General features: G+C 41.6%; 1 long non-coding RNA gene across 1 annotated transcript; it reads left to right on the forward strand.

The window, feature by feature from the left end:
• Positions 1 to 497: 497 nt before the first annotated feature.
• On the forward strand, positions 498 to 11910 carry LOC121477345. Its single transcript, XR_005984217.1, has 3 exons — positions 498 to 616; positions 1057 to 1105; positions 11550 to 11910. It is a non-coding gene; the product is annotated as an uncharacterized LOC121477345 (long non-coding RNA).
• Positions 11911 to 19722: the final 7812 nt, after the last annotated feature.

A 19722-nucleotide genomic window follows, 5' to 3' on the forward strand; every position in this document is an offset into this window, starting at 1 on the left:
GTATAGAGCCCTGCCCAGGGACCTCCAGACTCTGCTCCTAGTTTGGGTGAAGAAGCAGAGACGTGCCAGTTGAAGAGAAGCCAAAAGCTTCTACTTGGACCAAAGGGAGTCATACGGATTAGGGTACTTTTGGTAGCAAGCCTCAGATAAGCTAACAACGAAATCAGCTGGGACTGAATTCACCCCACTTGATCTCCCTGCTACCCTCAGTGGCTTGGCTTGTCCTGTTAGTCTGGTTTCCCTCACAGTTCAAAGAAGGCTGCTACATATTCCAGGCATGCCACACAGATGGCAGCTCTGTCCTTTTTTTTTGAGCAGGGAATAATTTCCCAGATATTTCCCAGCAGATTCCCCGTCTCATGACACTTGGCCATGACTGCATTTCCTTTCCAGACCTGAATCAGTCACCCACCAGTGGTATAAAATGGTAGTGACTGGCTTAGACCAATCAAGATTCAGACTGGAGAGAGTCTGGTTCTCAGAAGCACAGAGCCTTCCAACTCCTGAGCACAGTTGGGATTCTGATGGCCAGTAAGGAGGGGAAGAGCTGCTGGGGGCATCAGCCCAAATAGCTGCCTCCCTTTGGTCCATGTGAACCATGTGTGATCCATGACAGGTAGGAGGCTGTTGGTGCCACGATGACAGCTAACATGTATCGAGCAGTTCCTCTGCCCTGCGAGGGTGCTAACAACTGTAGAGGTGTCATCTTATTCACTCCCCCCTTTTAATGAGCTTTTTTAGGGGAAGAGGGAGGGACTTTAAGTAACTGAATCTCCTTGGGAGAGCTCAAGATTAACCTTTCTTATATCATATTGCTCTCTCTAAATAACTATTTTGTTGTGGTTCTGGTGAATTTTAACTACTTCTTCTGGAAGTTGACCTCACCTTTCATCACTATGATTTCCTCATTGGCTTGTTTTCCGGGATCGTGTCCTCAACACACATGCCTCAGTGTCAAGGAGAGAGTCCACTAACATGGAAAACCACCCCATAATGGGAAATCCTTTGAAGTTTTGCAATTATTATTTTTATTTTTGTTTTTGATTTTTTGAATAGGCACATGTGATTTTTATAAAATCCAAGCAAAACAAAAGTATTGTTAAAGGTACGTTTGCTTTCCACTCTAGTCTTTTCCCCAATTGTCTGTTACTATTTTATTCCCTTCTGTCCTCCTACCCTCCCTCCTTCCTCCCTCCTCTCTCTCTCTCTTTCTTTCTTTCTTTCTTTCTTTCTTTCTTTCTTTCTTTCTTTCTTTCTTTCTTTTTCTTTCTTTCTTTCTTTCTTTCTTTCTTTCTTTCTTTCTTTCTTTCTTTCTTTCCTTCCTTCCTTCCTTCCTTCCTTCCTTCCTTCCTTCCTTCCTTCCTTCCTTTCCTTCCTTCTTATTGATGAGCTATTTTATGCAAAGGTCCATGCCAGGTTCAAGCCTGCTCATGGAGATTCATGGGGTTATCTTTGTTTCCTCACTGTTCTTCCCAACATCAACCTTTGCAAAATGTCCACAAGTCCTACTCCCTGGGCCACTCATTGTTTCTCACTGACCCACTGTGCCAGATTCTAACAGCCTCCTATGCTCCATTGCCTTCTTGCTCTGTTCTGTCTCCATCCTCCTTCAGGGCATTTTTTACAGAGACTATGTCATGGGCTGAATTGTGCCCCAACTTCATTCACATGTTGAAGCCCTAACCCCTAACCTCAGAATGTGACTGTATTTGAAGATAAGGTCTTGAAAGAGGTAATTAAGTTAAAGTGAGGAATGTTGGGGTGTCCTTATGAGAAGAGTAGATTAGGACACAGAGAGATACACACAAGGAAGAGCATATGAAGAGACACAGGAAGAACACAGCTCTCTGGGGTTGGAGGACAGCCAAGGAGGGAGGCCTCAGGAGACACCAACTCTGCTCACAGCCTAATTGTCAGGCCTCCAAAACTGTGAGAAAAGTCTCTGCTATTTGAACCACCCAATTGGTGGTACTTTGCTACAGAAGTCCTAGAAAAACTAACACAGAACACATATAATCAGGTCCCTCATTTGTTCAAAACATTTTTAATGGCTTCTAGTTTCTTAACATAGAGGTAAAAGTCTTCTCTTGAGCCTTTAAGGGACCTTCTGACCAGCACTGACCTACCTTTGCTGTCTTCACTGCTTATCTACCCATCCTCCATGCTTTGCTCACACTCGATTGGTTTCCATGCAGTGGACATGGCCTGTGTTCCCCTACCCCTGGGCCTCTGCACAGGTTGTCCTTCCACAGAAAATATGTTTATATTCCCCACCCACGTCCCTCTCATCTCTAACTGTTGAAGTCCTCAAACCCGACCTGAATGCCCCTGGCGGGGCACTCTCACCCACCCTTGCATCACTTTGCAGAATTGTTGTGATAAGCATTGTATTCAGCCCCACATTTACTGAGGTGGTTTTTGATTTACCTCCGACTTGACCGTAGAATTCTTGAGCATAGGTTTTTCCATCTTGCTTATCTTTCAGTCTCCCATCTAGGATGCTTAGACAAGTAGCGTATTTTCACAAATCAGAGTGGAATTACAGTGACTGGCCAGATTGAAAAATAGGATCATGATTAGGGTGCAAAAAGGAAAACAATGTCCATAAAAAGTAAGAAATAAAAAAGACAGACTAAAATGGTGTCAATTCTGGGATGACTCAGACGACGATGTGAAATCCTGGCTGAGAGAAACCTGAACAGAAAAAGGACTGAATTTCTTCTCCTGATATTGCAGCTGTATTTTAAAATACCGACGACTTTAGAACTTTGGCTGAATATTCTGGAATGTTTCCTGAAAGGAAAACACTTGATCTCTCGAGACAACTCCCCAGTAGCTTTGCCTTGGAAAGCTGGCTGGACGGAGGGGCTTCTGAAGTCTTTTTACTCTGGAATTGACTTGCCGTTGAGATGCTTTGCTAAGGCGTGAGCAGCAGTATTCAGCAGGGAGCAGGCTTCCAAGAGCAAGCAGATGCCCTCAAAACCGTCTACTATGCAAACACGTGGAAACCATTTATAAATTGTAAGCGTGGGTTTGCCTGGACCTGCTGAAACACGATCAAAGGGAAAGTGATTTATATAATCTCCCCCTTCCTTCCCATGCGCTTTTAGGGCTCTACTTGAGTGAGGAATCCAATCAAAGGTTTAAAAAAAATAAGGAAAACAAAACACGAGAGTCCCACCTCTTGCCCCAAACACCTGCAAAATGAGAGAAAAATACTTTCTTTTCTTTGCAAGAGAAAAGTCGGAGATGAAGCTTTTAGCTACATGAAATCTAGTGGGAAAATGGGTGGATTTTTCCTCTAGTGAATCTTAAAGCAGTAAGGTTTTCTCCCCTTTCTTTTCTTTTTCTTTCTTTCTCTCTCTCTCTCTCTTCCTTCCTTCCTTCCTTCCTTCCTTCCTTCCTTCCTTCCTTTCTTCTTTTTCTTTCTCCATCCATCACATTAGTGAGGCTTGCTGATGAGGACTTGAGCAGCTTCTCTAATGAGCCCCAGGCATCCCCACCACAGCAGCACATTAAAATGCATTGAGAAGCTGAGTCAATGGGGAAGGAGCCATAGCTGCAGTGTGACAATTCAGTGGGGGATAAAATCTGCCGGTGTCCCTGGGGCTCTGCTTTGCAGCTCAGTGGAGAGAAGGGGGGACTCCGTGTCCCTGAACACGCCTGACAGTGTTGGATTTCTGGGTTGCCCCTGTGTCCCCGCTGTCAACACCATGAGGCTTCTGGGAGGAAGGAAGCCAAGCTGGAGACAAGGAGATGGGGGTGGAGTCAGGACCTGCCTGGGTGGTGTGAGGTCTCCCTGGGGGCCAGAAAGATCCCACCCACCCAGACACTCTTCTTCAGTTGCTAAGTGTCTAACATCAGGCTCTCAGAAGCAGAACTTGAGACAGGGAACTCATGCAAGGGGTTTATTGAAAAAGTGCTCTCAGGACAAGAGGGGGCAGCTAGGTGAGGACATAGCTCCACTGGAGGCCAGCTTCCACTTGATCCCGTGGAAGGCTCTGGAGCATGCGTCATGCCATGCAGCTGGTTCCCTTTAAGACAGGAAGGCCAGCCTTTTGTAGTTCCATGTTTGGTCACTGATCACTGGCTGTGAGGGCGGGTGGCAGGGTAACATCCGCTGGCTTGGACGACAGGGATGCTCAGGAGAAGGGGCAGGAGCGAGTCACTGGCCTTGTTAGTGTGCTAGGGTTGTCAGCAAAGAGCCACAGAGCAGAAGACAACAGACATTTATTACCCTCCAGCTCTGGAGGCCAGGAGTCTAAATCGAGGTGTCTGCAGTGCTGGTCTCTTCTGAGGGCGGTGAGGCAGGATCTGTTCCAGGCTTTTCTCTGTGGCTTGCCTATGACCATCTTCTCCTGCTTTTCCTCATATCCTCTTCCCTCTCTGTGTATTTGTGCCCAAATCCTCCCTTTCTGGGGGACACCAGTCACATGGGATTAGCACCCACCCAGATGACTTCCAGCCAGTAAGGAGGATCTGGGCAGGGCCCCCAGCACCCACTCCACACAGAGCCTGGAAAGCAAGCTCCAGAGTTGGGGTATTTTAGTTGTGACCATTGGTTTTCCCCCAGCACCTGCTTTCCTTTTCTTTTTTAAAAATATTTTATTTATTTATTCATGAGAGATACACAGAGAGAGAGGGGCAGAGACACAGGCAGAGGGAAAAGCGGCTCCCTTGGGGAGCCTGATGTGGGACTTGATCCCAAGACCCCGGGATCACACCCTAAGCCAAAGGCAGATGCTCAACCACTGAGCCACCCAGGCGCCCCTGGCAACAAATGCAACAAATGCAACAGCCTCTGTGGATGATTCTCAAAAAGCACCAACTGCTGTTAAACACAAATATCTTAGCACAGTTTTGGTTTGGAAGAGTACTTTTTTCCCCAAAGATACCAGGTGACTAAGAAGAAACATGGGATGGTGGGGGTGGGGGGCAAGGGGAGGCAAAGGTGGGAAGACATGGCAAGGCTTGTCAGACTCCCTGGGGTGCCTCAGGCCAGCTGGGGAGTGAGGGAGCTGTGGGGTCAGGAAGCAGTCTGGTGCTCCTGCTCCAATGGGAAGGGACAATGAAAATCTGGGTTTAGGAAGAGATGGTGTCATTGCAGAGATGAAAAAGTGGAAAACCCAGGATCGACACTAGCAGTGGGATGGAGAGGGGGCGGCCTGAACTGCAGTCTGAGTAACAAGGCACCAGAGCTCTCCCTGCATGGGTAGAGCTGCCCGGCGCCCAAATTCCAGCTGCTGCCTGTGCCGGCTCCCTCTCTGGCTCCTGTCCTTGTTCAGGAGCCTCCCACCCCTGGGTGGTGACCAAGGAAGACATCGGCAGTGGTCACGTAGATCCATGCTTAAAGCTTTCTGATGGGCTTTGCATAGGGCAAAATTCATAAACGTGGGGAACCTGGGAACCACGGCCACTTCTGGCGGTCTGGTTCTTGGGTACAGTGCACACAAGCAGGTTTCCAAAAGCTCTGTATTTGATGCTGAGTAGGTGGAAACTGCTTCCCTCTTCTTTCAGAAGAAAAAAGGAGCAGTTTTTTTTTTTTTAAGATTTTATTTATTTATTCATGAGAGACAGAGAGAAGTAGAGACACAGGCAGTGGGAGAAGCAGGCTCTCTGCGGGGACCCCGATGTGGGACTCGATCCCAGGACCCCGGGGTCATGCCCTGGGCCAAAGGCAGATACTCAACAACTGAGCCCCCTGGAGCTGCCCCCGCAAGGAGCAGCATTTCTGATTGAAGATACTTAGTCTTGGGGGTCTGATTCTTGCAGAGAAGAGGGTCTCTTTGTGGGGGCCCTTTATTTGTTCCTATCTGGTGAAAAGAAGACTGCGGGGGATGGGGCATGTGGGGCCTAGATGCAGGAGAGGCCAGCCGGAGACCAAAGGAGACGGGGTGGTGAGGTGCAGAGGTGCTCCTGGCTATCATGAAATTGGCTTCACAGCAACTTCAGCGACTTGTCAGGTGTTTAAAATAGGTAAAGTATATAAGCATGTATTACATATTATGTATCATCATATATAAACAAAAGTAACAGAATTTTGTATCAGAAATGACTCAGCGGGGGCAGCCCCAGTGGCACAGCGGTTTGACACCGCCTGCAGCCCAGAACGTGATCCTGGAGACCCTGGATAGAGTCCCACATCAGGCTCTCTCTATGATGCCTGCTTCTCTCTCTGCCTGTGTCTCTGCCTCTCTCTCTCTGTCTCTATGAATAAATAAATAAAAAAATCTTTTTTAAAAAAAGAAATGACTCAGAATCATTAAATTCCCAGGTTGTCCTTCCTGTGAAGTGGTAGGATGATGGAGGATCAGATTCCGATTCAGTTTATTTGGCAAGGTTGCTGCTGGGGTGCTGGAGTGAGCTTCCTTCCACCAGAAGTAAGCAAGGAGAACCTGGCTCTCTCTTGTGTTGGACTCTATGAAGGAGCACATTCTTTTTTCTCTTTTCCAACTCTTTAAAAATACAAAACCAGTCTTAGCCTGAGGGCTATGCGAAACAATCCTCAATTAACTAAATCCATTATTTTATTAGAGATTGCAAAATGATGATGGTCTCATTCTTACTCTTCATTTATTAGCTGCGTTATTTCTATAAAGTAAAAGTTACCCCTTATCACGGATTTAATAACTCTGAGGGATAGTTCATTGAGGAAGAGCAGGCTAAATGCTTGAATTTTTTCTCTTTACTTACTGATTTTAATAATAATGAGTTCCTGGGCTTTTTTTTTTTTTTTCAAAAACTATCAAGAGTTTTTTTTTTAGTATCATTATGAAATTATGGGTTTAACCATATTTTAGATGTTTTAATCCAATGAATTGATTTTCCTTATTGAAAATTGAATTTGTTGGTCTTCAACCAAGTTGGTCCCTGGATTTTTAAAATAGTTTTGTTGAGATGTATAATTCACATGCCATACAATTTACTCATTTAAAGGTTATAATTCAGTGGTTTTTACTATATTCAGAGTTGCACAGCCATCATTACAATCAAGTTTAGAATATTTTTTGTCACCCCAAAAAGAAGTCCCGTATCCATTAGGAGTAACTCCTGGTTTCCTTCCACCTGGGTCCTCCTCCCTCACACCCTCAGATCTGGTTAACCATGGTTTGACTTTCTGCCTCCATGGATAACCCTGTTCTGGACAGTCCATATAAATAGAATGATACAATATGTGGTCTTTTGTGCCTGGATTCTTTTACTAAACAAAATGTTTTCAAAGTTCATTCATGCTGTAATGGGTATCTATACTTTGTTTCCTTTCATTGCTAAATTATATTCCATTCTGTGGGGATACACATTTTATTTACCCATCCATTGGTTGATGGACATTTGGGTTGTTTCCATTTGGACCCCAAGTTATTTTGATAGAACCCTAGCAATCTTTGAGAGCTTCCTTGCTTTCTGGTATGATAAGATATTCAGACTCATCTCATACATTTTTTTGCCCCAGAACTATAAAAGCCTATTTTCCAAGGAGCACTTATTCCCTTAAATGGGAAAATTGATATCAAGACCAAAATCTAGGTCCTAGGGCTTCTCATCGCTGTTGGGCTGGTCACTGGTTCTGGGACTTGCAGTACACAGAGATAGGATATATTTTTGCGTGTTTATTTGCTGTTTAAGATAAACTGTATCCAGAGTTCATGCTGCAACTTCCAATTCAAAATTTAGGGCTATAGTGTTTTTACTTAGCCTCATCAGTCTTACACTGTATTTTTTCTTCTACCCTAAAATTCAGGGTCTCAGTAACACCAATGCAGTTAATCATTTGCATTATCCCATAATACACACATACAAATTTCAAATCACAATATCAACATATTGCAGGAGCAACTTATTTACCGAAAACAATTTAAGACTTGTTTGAACTTATTTTTGCCTTGGATAATTGTCACTGGAGATGTACAGTCAGGCATGTGTTTTAGCAGTATTTGAAATAGTTCCTTTGTGTGGTTATACCATCTATTCAGTATCATTTAAGTTCATTTGGTTCACTTAGTTTTTAATTCTTAGGAATTTTTAAAAAAGATTTTATTTATTTATTCATGAGAGAGAGAGAGAGAGAGAGAGAGAGAGAGAGACGGAGAGAGAGAGAGAGAGAGAGGCAGAGACACAGGCAGAGGGAGAAGCAGGCTCCATGCAGGGAACCTGACGTGGGACTCCATCCTGGGTCTCCAGGATCACACACTGGGTGGAAGGCAGGCACTAAACCACTGAGTTACTGGGTTAGATCCTAGAAGTGGGATAGGTCGGGTAAAGGAGCAATATGTATTGTCAAATTTGGGAATTTTGCCAATCCATTAATTCATTAGGGGTTGCAAATGAGTGTTCTTTCAATTCCATCATTCTTCATGTATTAGCTGGAACAGTTCTATAAAGTGAAAACTCCCTTTATCACCTCTTTGATTATACTGAACTACAGTCCATTTAGGAAAGGCAAGGTAAATGCTTGATTCTTTCTCTTCACTTGCTTATTTTCACAGAAATGAATTGCTTCTCAGGCATCCTCCATGGAGGAATAACAAAGACTTTTTGTGCCTGTATATGTCATTGTGAACATACAGATGTAACCGTATCTGATGCGTTTCAATCCAATGGTATTTCAGTATACTTTCAATTTGCAGTCCTCTTATTATGAACAACTTTGAACATCCTTTTATTTGTTTAAGAGTCAGTCACATTTTTTTCCCCATAAACTATCTATTTATATCTAAATCTAGACTTTTTGATAGAGTTGTTGGCCTTTTTCCTCTTATTTTTAGAACCTCTTTATACATTAGGTTTATTGACTCTCTAATGTATTTTTGTGTGTGTCATTTGTCCACCTTGCTTATGCTTAATTTTTTGCCATAAAATTTTTTCCTTCTGTAATCAGATTAATCAATCTCTTGACTTACTGCTTCTAGATTTTAAATCATAATTAAGAAAGTTTAAAAAAAAAAAAAAAGAAAGTTTTATTCACTCTGAGATTACAGGGGAATTCACACTATTTCTTATATAACACATATGACTGAGACCATGTGATAATTATCCTCCAACTGACTTATTTCATGTTGCTGGATTTTATATCCCATGTCATGTATGTTTATTCAAGTACCAGTAGAAAGCCATTTATTTATTTATTTATTTATTTATTTGAGAGAGAGCAAGTAATGGGTGGGGAGCAGAGTGAGAGAGACAAGCAGACTTCTCTGAGCACAGAGTCAGATGTGGGCCTTAATCCCAAGACCCCAAGACCTGAGCTAAAATCAAGAGTTGGTCACTCAACTAACGCGCCACCCAGGTGCCCCTAGAAAGCCTTTTAAATCATAGAAGCTTCATACTGTGTTTGAATATCTGGTAGGTCCAGCCACCCTCCCCTCCCCCATTCCTTTTCTTTTGAAGAGTGTTCAGCTTGCTTGTCCATTATTCTATTATTAACCTGCCTCCTCAGAGGAAAAAATCTGATAATTTTTCATATTTAAATCACATTAACTTTACACATTAGTTTAGTAACAACTGAAACCTTTTTGATGTCAAATCTTCCTATCTAAGAATGTAGAATGTCTTCCCATTTGTTCAAGGCTATTTTTTTTGCATCTATTAGAAGTGTTTTCTAGTTTTCTTCATGTGAGTTTCATTCTTTTGTAAGATTTATGCCTAAATATTTTCTTCTCTTTTTGCTATCATAAATGTTGCGTTCTTTTATATCTTCATACTAGTTTTTGTTTGTGATATATATTGGGTATTTATTTTTCTTTGCTAATTAAAAATATCACTACCTTACAAAGGTCTCTAATTGTCATAGAAGTTTTTTCTTTTATTCTTTTCCATTTTCCAGATATGTAATTATGAAATGAACATTTTTTTATGTTAGCAACTCTGAAGAAATCTTTGAAATCCAAATCTCTGAGAGAGTACGCCTCTTACGAACTATGTGAATGGAATCAATTTAATTTCCACAACTTGTTGGCAACTAGGAGAAATATCTGCAAGGAAAAAAAGTGTTTCTTAAGTGTTCAAATTGGCATCTCAAAGTTACAAAGTTGGCTTTGGCATTGCAAAAATGTGTTTCTTCTCCCTTCTTTGACAGCTCTTCTCCAACAGCTCTTCCTTCTGTAATGGCTCTTCTTTCTCTATGTCCTTTACCCCATTTTCTTATATAATAACAGGCATCCAGGGATGCTCTTTCTACCTAGACACATACAGCCTCCCATGTTAGGTTTCTTTCTTTAGTCCCTCTTTACTCTTTGGCCATGTCTCCGATTCCTTTTATTGCTCTCTCTCAATCTCTAGTTTGGTCTAATGTTTTATTTCCCCCATTTTCTCCTTTATAATTCCATTGGTGAGAACATTGGGGTATAATTAGAACTAAGTTAAAAAAAAAGGAAGGAAGGAAGGAAGGAAAGAAAGAAAGAAAGAAAGAAAGAAAGAAAGAAAGAAAGAAAGAAAGAAAGAAATCCCATCCAGGAAATGAGGTCTTAAAACTATTATATGAAAACTTTTTACTGTACATGTTTATGGCTTTTACTAGAAAGGCTGATTTTTGTGTGTAATGTAAAGCACACAATATATAGCTTAGCTTATCCTGAAGATCCTCGGTAATAAGAATAATGGTGAAAATCTCCATTTAGTGTGCAGCTCCCAGGTGCCAGATATTGTGCTAGAAACTCATCCATTCATTTAACAAATATTTATGGAGTTCCAGGGACCATTCAAACTGCTATAAATAAAGTCTGAATTCCCAGTCCTCACTGAGTTTACATTGTAGGAGGAAGACAGACACTAAATGAGCAATACGTTTTGTCAACAAATAAATCAACAAAATATATAAGATCCATCTTAGTTCTGCTCCTCTAGAAAGTAAGGTTGAGGCCAAGGTGGGGAGAATATTCTCATAAGGACATTGGCTTTTGCTTGGCATGAGACAGGAAGCCGGTGGAAGGAGGTCTTAGAACAGAGGGGTGACATTAATCTAAGTTAGGCTTTTCACAGCATCATAAAACCCTGCAAAGTCAGTGATCAAGCTCCAGAAATATGATAATTTCCTGATGGTCACACAGAGAGAAGGTGGTAGAGCCAGGACTTGAAACCAGCTGCTCTTGCTCAAAAGTCCTTGCTGCCTCTACCCTTTAGAAGGGTATTTCCTTCTAAATATTTTGGTTGCAAAGTTTTCATTCTACACTTTGTATTTATGCCTCCTTTCAGGCCTGCATACTTTTGCTTGATGGAGGGTGAAGTTGTGTTAAGTGTGGATTCTTTCACCCCTTCCAAAAGTATTTATTCACTTCCTGCCATATGTATGGCATCATAAATGGTACTGTGGGGCATAAAAGAGATAGGAGGCAAGATCTCTGCTTGCAAGATATTAGTAGACAAGCTGTAAAGAGAAGACAATTTGTATTTAAATTATTTAAATCCAATGATTTTCATTTTTTTGTGGAGGGAGGGGAGGGTGTTCTTACTTGTTTCATCTAATCACCTAAAATAAAATTGCTATTTTTAAAAAAAGAATATCTGAAAACTGGAAACAGACAAAATATAAGATTTCCTCTTCGATTTTATAGATTTTGACGTCCAGCTTGCCTACTCAGCACATGAAAAGATGACTCCCACCCTCCCCAAGTCTCGGCCTCAGCAAGCACTGCCTGTGATCAGAAAATCCAGCTGTGCACTTGTTATTTCTCACCTCATTGCCAAGAATAAAGATTCAGCAATCCTTGCTCAACTGACAATGTTGCCAGTGACACCTGAGGCAAAGTAAAAGCCAGCTCAGCAGTTCTGCAGCCACTGAGCCTCTGCTTCTGGGGCAGAGCAGGAGTCCAAGCAAGATGCTCCCTGGCCTGCCTTTTCCTCTCGCCCTTCACTGGGGCCAGTGGGAAAGGCTTCAGTGACAGTGTACAAATTTGTTCAATATCAGAATCTGCCCTTTCACTTAGATTAGAAAATGTGATGAGGCAAGTGTTGAGGCAAATGACTGTTCTGTTTACCTTGGGCCACTGTAGCAGTGATTTTTAGGACACACATCCATAAGTCTTGGTTCTGGCCTTCCTGCCAGACACTCAGGAAAGCATTATGCTTAAGAAAATCAGCTCTGGATATAGATTGAAAATGCCCCTGTATTCTGCTATAAATTGTGCAATCTCCAAGAAATGATTCATGAAGTCCTTCAATTTTTTAGGAAGTCATTCAACTTTTTAAGTAACCTGCATGAGCTCTATTTAGGTCTTGCAGAGTCCACAATGGGAAGCCAACAGAGCAGTACCTGGGCTCTGTGGCTCTTCAAATAACCCACTTTAGAAAGACCATCTAGATTCTGCTTGAGTTTGCCTCCCTGCTCTATGTAGATATGCACAATCTCTCTAGCTTTACAGATTACAATAAATTCGTGATCTCTACTGGAAACAAACAACGATCTCTGTTTTATCTAACTTGTTCTCAGATAATGTGTCCTATTAAGTGGATCTCCACACTGTTTTTCCTATAGCTATTATTTAATGTACTATGGGCCCGGAGCCCTTTGCTTGTCATAGCTGCTTCTTACATGGTTATGGATATCATCCATCCATCCATCCGTCCGTCTATCCATTCAATGAATGCATATTTATTACCAGCCTGTTACTTGCCAAGTTAGGAAACCCAGTACCCACCCCTTCCCTTTGGGAGGCGGATGGTTCAGGGGGTTCATACTTATGCAGTTTGCTTTCTTATTTGAGTGTCTTTGCTATGATAAGTTTACAAAAGAGAAAGCCTTCCAGGAAACTATGGTTTCTTTGCTGATCAAGTTTCCATACCTTAGAAATTTTCCAAGATTCAGTATTAGAAGTCATTTGTAATCAGCAAATCTTGATTTCATTGTATGGAAAAATCTATTTAGTAATGGTAAATTTCTTTCCTCTGGCCCTCAAACCAAAGAAGATAAAAATGATTTTTTACAATTACTTTTAATTTCTTTTTAAAAAGTAAGTTGTTTGGGCAAGTTCCTCTTGGCTACAAAAACATAAGCAATATTGGTTTCAGGCTTTGAAATAAATCTAAGATATAAATGTTATAGTAACTAGTTGGAAAAGCACTTGAAGCATGTAGAATTGAGCCTTCCAAATAGTTTTGCACTGATTATGAAAAGATTAGATTTTTTAAAATGTGTAGCAATTGAATTTAAATATAGCTCTATCAAGAAGTATACAGGCATAAGAATCTGTTTTTTTTCCAATTTTCATATCACTTCACTTTGTCATTAAAAATGTATTTTTACTGTCAATTCCCATTTAAATTCAACTATGTGTTTGTGCAAACTGTGTATTCAAAAGAAAGTGATGTAGTAGATTGTGGTAATGGGATACTAAGGCTTGGGATGGAGAGTTTAATGGGGTTCACACTACATCATCCTCTCCAGTGAGAAGAGCCCCACTTCTACCCTGAACCATCAAGAACTTTCAGATTTCCTATCTTGTTCCTCTGTGTGTGTCAGTGGCAGTGTAGTGATAGAAGACAAAACAGAGCAGAACTAAATGCAGGAAGAGTTAAAAATATCGCTTCTGAAATCAGAATGTGTCTTATAATCGATGTTTCTTACATTGGTTGAAATATCATTATCAGGGGGCTGAAATGCAGGGGTCTTCTTTTTTAGGATTTATTAATTTATTTAAGAGAGAGAGAGAGAGTAGGATAAGGAGAGAAGGGAGCGAGAGAGAGGCAGACTCCTTGCTGAGCAGGGAGCCCACTGTACGGCTCTATCCCAGGACCCTGAGATCAGGACCTGACCCGAGATCAAGAGTCAGAGGCTCAGTTGACTGAGTCACCCAGGTGCCCTTGGAATACAGTAGTCTCAGTGCTGGCCAGCTGATCAAATGTAGCTGTGTGTCTGCTTCAGCTTGAAATTTCCACTCTCCCTAGCACAGTGTTTATATGACCATTGTAGACTCTCAAGTATTTATTATTGAAGATAAATATTGAATAACTATGGCTGAAGAATACTGGATGAGCAGGTGCTCTAGAGATTAGTGTCAGCTAACTTAATCAGTTAAGATAGAGGGACAATCCTAGAGGAGAGTAATAGTCTCATTCAAATACTTTTATCCATAAGTGGTCCTTCATGTCCTATCCACGTATGGACCCTGCATTGAGTAAAATGGACCCATGAACATGTTTCCACATTTCCTTAACTCTGAAAGTCTTTCTTCAAGTTTTCAGGGGATTCTCAGGTATGATGACTCCTAAGAAGCCAGTTGGTTTCTAGGACCACCCAGCAGCGACAAAATACCATGGATTCTATTAGATTCAAGGATGGAGATGACTCCTAGGGGTCTTCAGGTTGCTTCCCCAAACAAATATTTTTTGCATGCCTCCCGTGTGTACTAGGGATACAGCAGTGAGCAAAACAGATGATGTCTCTGCTGTGATGGAACTGAAATTCTAGAATGCTGTGTAATGTGTAAAAGCATTAGTGTAATACCCAGTATCAAGTAGGTATGCCAAGAGTGCCAGTTTCTTTTCTTTCCAAGTAGAGGTCACAAGCTAGAAATGGCAGTGAGGCCCTTCTCTCCCCATCCACATTCTCATCTAGGTGTTCAATGCCCTTGTATTGTTTTCTTGTAAAAAACGTCCTCTTTGGCACACTAGAAAAATACATGTGGTTGGTGCTGATGGGAGCCTGTCTGGAAGAAGCTGCGGCAGGAGTCCGTACATATTAGTCTAAGAAAGTGTTCCCAGTCCTTTAAGAAAACCATTACTTGGCTCACTGCAAACTAATTGCATTTGTTCAGTCATTGTGAAATGGATGCAGATGGGATGAGGAAGCTAAGAAATATCCTACTGTTAAATCAGAAATAAAGCCACTTGCTCAGGAGACACTATTGCCTGGGATGAGCTTTTCACCAAGAAGTGGGAAATTGCTCGGTAAATTTCTTTTTTCTGCTCAAGCAACTCTTTTAATTAATTTTTACTGACCTACTCCTCTGTAACAAAAAAAATGTGAACATATAAAGAATTGGGCTTGTTGATAGTGACTTACAGGGTTAAAAGGTGAAGGCGAAGGAGATGAATTTGTTCTTTGCAGTCTGGGACAAAGCTTTGTTGTGTTAAGCTCTGCAACTTTCATAATGAGTCCATGATGGATACAATATTGTCTTATCTTATTGACGCTATGTGGGTATGAAAAGATCTTGCTTTTTAAATAAATGTCATTATGGGAACAGCAACCAAAAAAATGAGAATCACGTGTTATTGTGAAGAAGCACACAACATTTTGATAAAAATATGTGACATCTCTCTATTTAAAGGAGACAAGTTAAAACTGCAGCATAGTTTCTTCTATCCCATAAAGGCATCTTATCTACTGGTTTGATTAAATGATGCAGTATACTTCTCTTTTCATTAGTAATTAGACATAAAGGTGTATTGTCATTTCGTAACTTGCTTTCACATGGTAGAAATTCTAAAAGGGTTTCAGAGTTTGGGGAGAGATGTTAATCCTATCAGGGAGTAAATGTTCTTGAAAACTGTTGTTCAGTAACCTTATCGTCCCTGTGGAAACCTACTGGTAGCCTGAAGAACAATGTCCTATTGAAGCTCTATATTATTGCCTCATGTTGCCCAGTATCTGAGACACACGAGCTTATGAAGGTTATTAGAGAGAAGTGGAGTTAACAGCATGCAGCTAGGAGGGATAATACGGAGAGCTGGAGCCTTGGGAAAAGAACCCCGCCCAACCTACCAGTTGGCTAATCAACCAGTTGGCTAGTCAACCACATAGGGGAAGTTACTTTCTCAAGATTACAAAGTCAGTCAGAGCAGCAACAGGACAAGAACCTAGGTCTCCTGAACTAACCAGGGCTGCTTCCACCATTAAAAAAATGTCATGGTCACTCCTCTTAAACATCCTACAGGGCCTGTAATGTAAGAACATTCAGAAGTCTTGTTAATTCCAAGTTTGTTTGTGGGACAGATTTACCGATTACGTATATTCTCTTTTCAGTGATTTGGTTTCCAGTCCCAAATGGAAAGGAAGCAAGGTTCTTATGTCAGGATGTGGGAACAAATGGGTTTTTGTGACTTCCTTAAGGTGCCAGAGACTTCTATCAAGAAAAAAGGCTCTATTGTGAATTATGCTGTGATAAACATGGAGGTGTGGATACCTCTTCAAGATTCTGTCTTCACTTCCTTTGGGGTATATCCAGAAGTGGGATTGCTGGCTCTATTTGTAATTTTTTGAGGGTAATGTGGGTGGTCCTATAGGGCATTATGCTAAGTGAAATAAGCCAGAGAAAGACAATTACTGTGTGGCACCACTTACATACAGAATTAAAAAAAAAAACAAAACTCCTAGAAACAGAAAGTAGACATGGTGGCTACCAAGGGTGAGGGAATTGGGGAGATGTTGGCCGGAAAGTACAAACTTCCAGTTAGAAGATGACAGAGTCCTGAAGCTCTAATGTGCTCTAATGAGGCTCTAATCATTGTGAGTATAGATAGGAATACTGTATTTATATATTTGAAAGTTGCTAAGAGAGTAGATCTTAGATGTTCTGACCGCAAAAAATAACTAGCAATCATATGACAACACAGCGGTGGTCACCACCTTGCCATGGATAAATGTATCAAATCAATACTTATGTCAATTGTATCTCAATAAAGTTGGAAAAAGAAAAGGAAAAAAGACTACTACCACTCATCATAGCACCTGAAATGGTAGAGCCTAAGGTTCCCATGGCTAGGGTAATGAAAATGGAACTTTCCAGTGCTAATACCGGGAAATTTCTGGACATACTGGAAAGAGTTGCTCAACCTATCTGTGGCAGAAAGGGATCTGTACATTTCACACTGGGAATACACACACACACATGCACGCACTCACATGTATGATTCATGGGTCTAGCTTTGGAATGTTAGCCAGCTTGTTAGCATCCTAGATATTGGATCACAAAAAACATAAAAAGATTCTAAAAATACTTCAGCCAAAATCCTATTCAAAGTTTGCAAATATATAAATGTCTGTTCTCTGTATCATGATTTGAAAGTGATGATGGTTTTATACTGCCGGCCACATGAGACATACAGCACCCAAGTTTCTGAAGTGAAATTTTTATCATTCCTTAAGCTTCTCAGAGTTTTAACGATTCAGTAAAGACGATGACAGACTCTCCAAATTGCAGCGTGACTAAAAATTCTTCCTTCCCGGGTAGCAAAACCCATCTGTTTTTAAACTGTGAGGGAGCTGCTGCCACTTTATTAAGTTGTTGTTTTCCTTACAGTGCAGTTATCTGAAGTGACACTTCCCCTTCACTCCTGCTTTCCAGAGTGCAGTAACCATAACTACCCCGTATTTGGGAAATTGCATGTGGCCACTCCTCCACTTGATTAATAATACACAGAGTCAATACTTTTGCAGTATTTTACAGCATCCCAGTGCGGGGGGCGGGGGGTGTCCGCGTTTCTTGAATATTCACGTTCTCTTCCTCTTTCTTTCTCTTCTCTCCTGCTGTAAGAGAGGGTACACTGGACATTCAACTTCTAGCAGGAGGAAGTCTTGTTTGCCATTTCTTGATAAGATTTCTGTGCACACAACCTGCAGCATCCTTAGACGTATTAGTCACCACAGTTCTCAAAATGATGCAGAACAAGGGAGCCTACACTCAGTTGCTTGACTCTTTGGTGAAGAACACCTCCTCCTGGAATTTCAGCTTGCTTCTCTTTTTTTTCCTGACTTTCTGGTGTTCCTGCAAATCAATCTATCTTGATCTGGGCCTCAGCCCTGTATCCCACTTCTTTCCTACTTGTGCAAGTGGACATTTGAAACATACACAATGTGAAGGGCTTTAAATGTCATGGTGTGGCTGAGCCACTGGGTCTAAAGGGATACCGGTTAAGGACGGTGCTCACAGGAACCATCAGATGCTAGAGTTCGAGTCCCAGTTTCATACTGTTATCATTTATTCATGTGTTTCTGTTTTAGAGATTTCCTCAGTTTACTTTTAACCACTGTATTCATTTTAACTTTTTAAATGTTATTTAAATTCAATTTAAATATATAGTATATATTCATAAACATATAGTGTATATATATATTATATAGTATAATGTGTAGTATAGTATAGCACCCAGTGCTCATCTCATCATGGTGCCCTCCTAGATGCCCATCACCCAGTTACCCCATCTTCACACCCACCTCCACTTCTACAACCCTTTGTTTGTTTCCCAGAGTTGAGTCTCTCATGGTTTGTTTCCCTCTCTAATTTTTCCCCACTCAGTTTCCCTCCTTCCCTTATGGTCCTTTTCACTGTTTTTTATATCCCACATATCAGTGAAACCCTATGATAATTGTCTTTCTAAAACTGACCTCTCAGCATAATACCCTCTAGTTCCATCCACATTGATGGTAGGTATTCATCCTCGTAAATGGTAGATATTCATTCTTTCTGATAGCTGAGTAATATTCCATTGTGTATATATATGCATATCTTTATCTTTTCATCTGTTGATAGACACCGAGGCTCCTTCCACAGTTTGGCTATTGTGGACATTGCTGCCATGAACACTGGGGTGCAAGTGTCCTGGCGTTTCACTGCATCTGTATCTTTGAGGTAAATCCCCAGCAGTACAATTGCTGGGTCGTAGGGCAGGTCTACTTTTAACTCTTTGAGGAACCTCCACACAGTTTTCCAGAGTGGCTGTACCAGTTCACATTCCCACCAACAGTGCAAGAGGATTCCCCTTTCTCCACATCCTCTCCAACATTTGTGGTTTCTTGTCTTGTTAATTTTCACCATTCTCACTGGTGTGAGGTGGGATCTCATTGTGGTTTTGATTTGTATTTCCCTGATGGTAAGTGATGTGGAGTATTTTCTTGTGTGCTTGTTGGCCAGGTGTATGTCTTATTTGGAGAAATGTCTGTTCATGTCTTCTGCCCATTTCTTGACTTAACCACTGTATTTAGAAGAAAAATGAAAGACATAAAATAAACGGAGAAGTGGGGGGGGGGGCGGCAAAAAAAAATAAACGGAGAAGTGGAGTGACCTTGGAGGGATCAGAGAAGATGAAACACTGCATCTCTAAATGTTTGGGGTCTTCCTTTCCCTCTCTTGAGCTTCACTGTTTTCTTGTTCTTCTCTAGTAATCAAAGCCCACATTTACTGCTGCTGGGGAAGCCTCCAACTTAGGTGGTGATGAGGAGCCCTCCAGGTGAGAGGGTGGACAGGAAGGATGTGAGGGTAGAGTTCTGGAGATCCAGGCAGGTGAAGGGTGGGACTTGCAGGCAGAACCTGGATCATCTCATGGAGCAGATTTCCAGGAGAAGGAAACATCTGCTACATGGAGGTAAATCCCCCGAGTGTGTTTGGGGGTGTGGGAGTGCATGTCCCCTGGAGAAATCGGAGTGCCAGCAAAGTAAGAAGCCCCCAACTCACCAAAACTAATGTGATTAAACTAATGGACTCCTTCTTGTTCATTCCTAGTTCTTATGAAGCCTGAAGATCTTGTAAGTATAGTGCATTAGATTTACCTTGCAGCAAGTTTATTTGTCTGTGAGAGAATGTTCTACATACATCTAGCTCCTGCGTGTGTGGAAAAGTACAGAGTCTCCCAGATGGGCGAACCCCAGGGATGATGTACTTTGAGGGATCAGGGCAACAAGATTCTTCATGAGTCCAGAACTCCACCCACATGTCCTATCCTCTGAGGCCTCTCTTTGGGAAGGAAGCAGGATTAAGAGGAGGGCAGGGAGGTGGGGAGGGAGGGCAATCT

The sequence above is a fragment of the Vulpes lagopus genome, chromosome 17 (genome assembly GCF_018345385.1).
Source record: "Vulpes lagopus strain Blue_001 chromosome 17, ASM1834538v1, whole genome shotgun sequence".
Taxonomy (NCBI): domain Eukaryota; kingdom Metazoa; phylum Chordata; class Mammalia; order Carnivora; family Canidae; genus Vulpes; species Vulpes lagopus.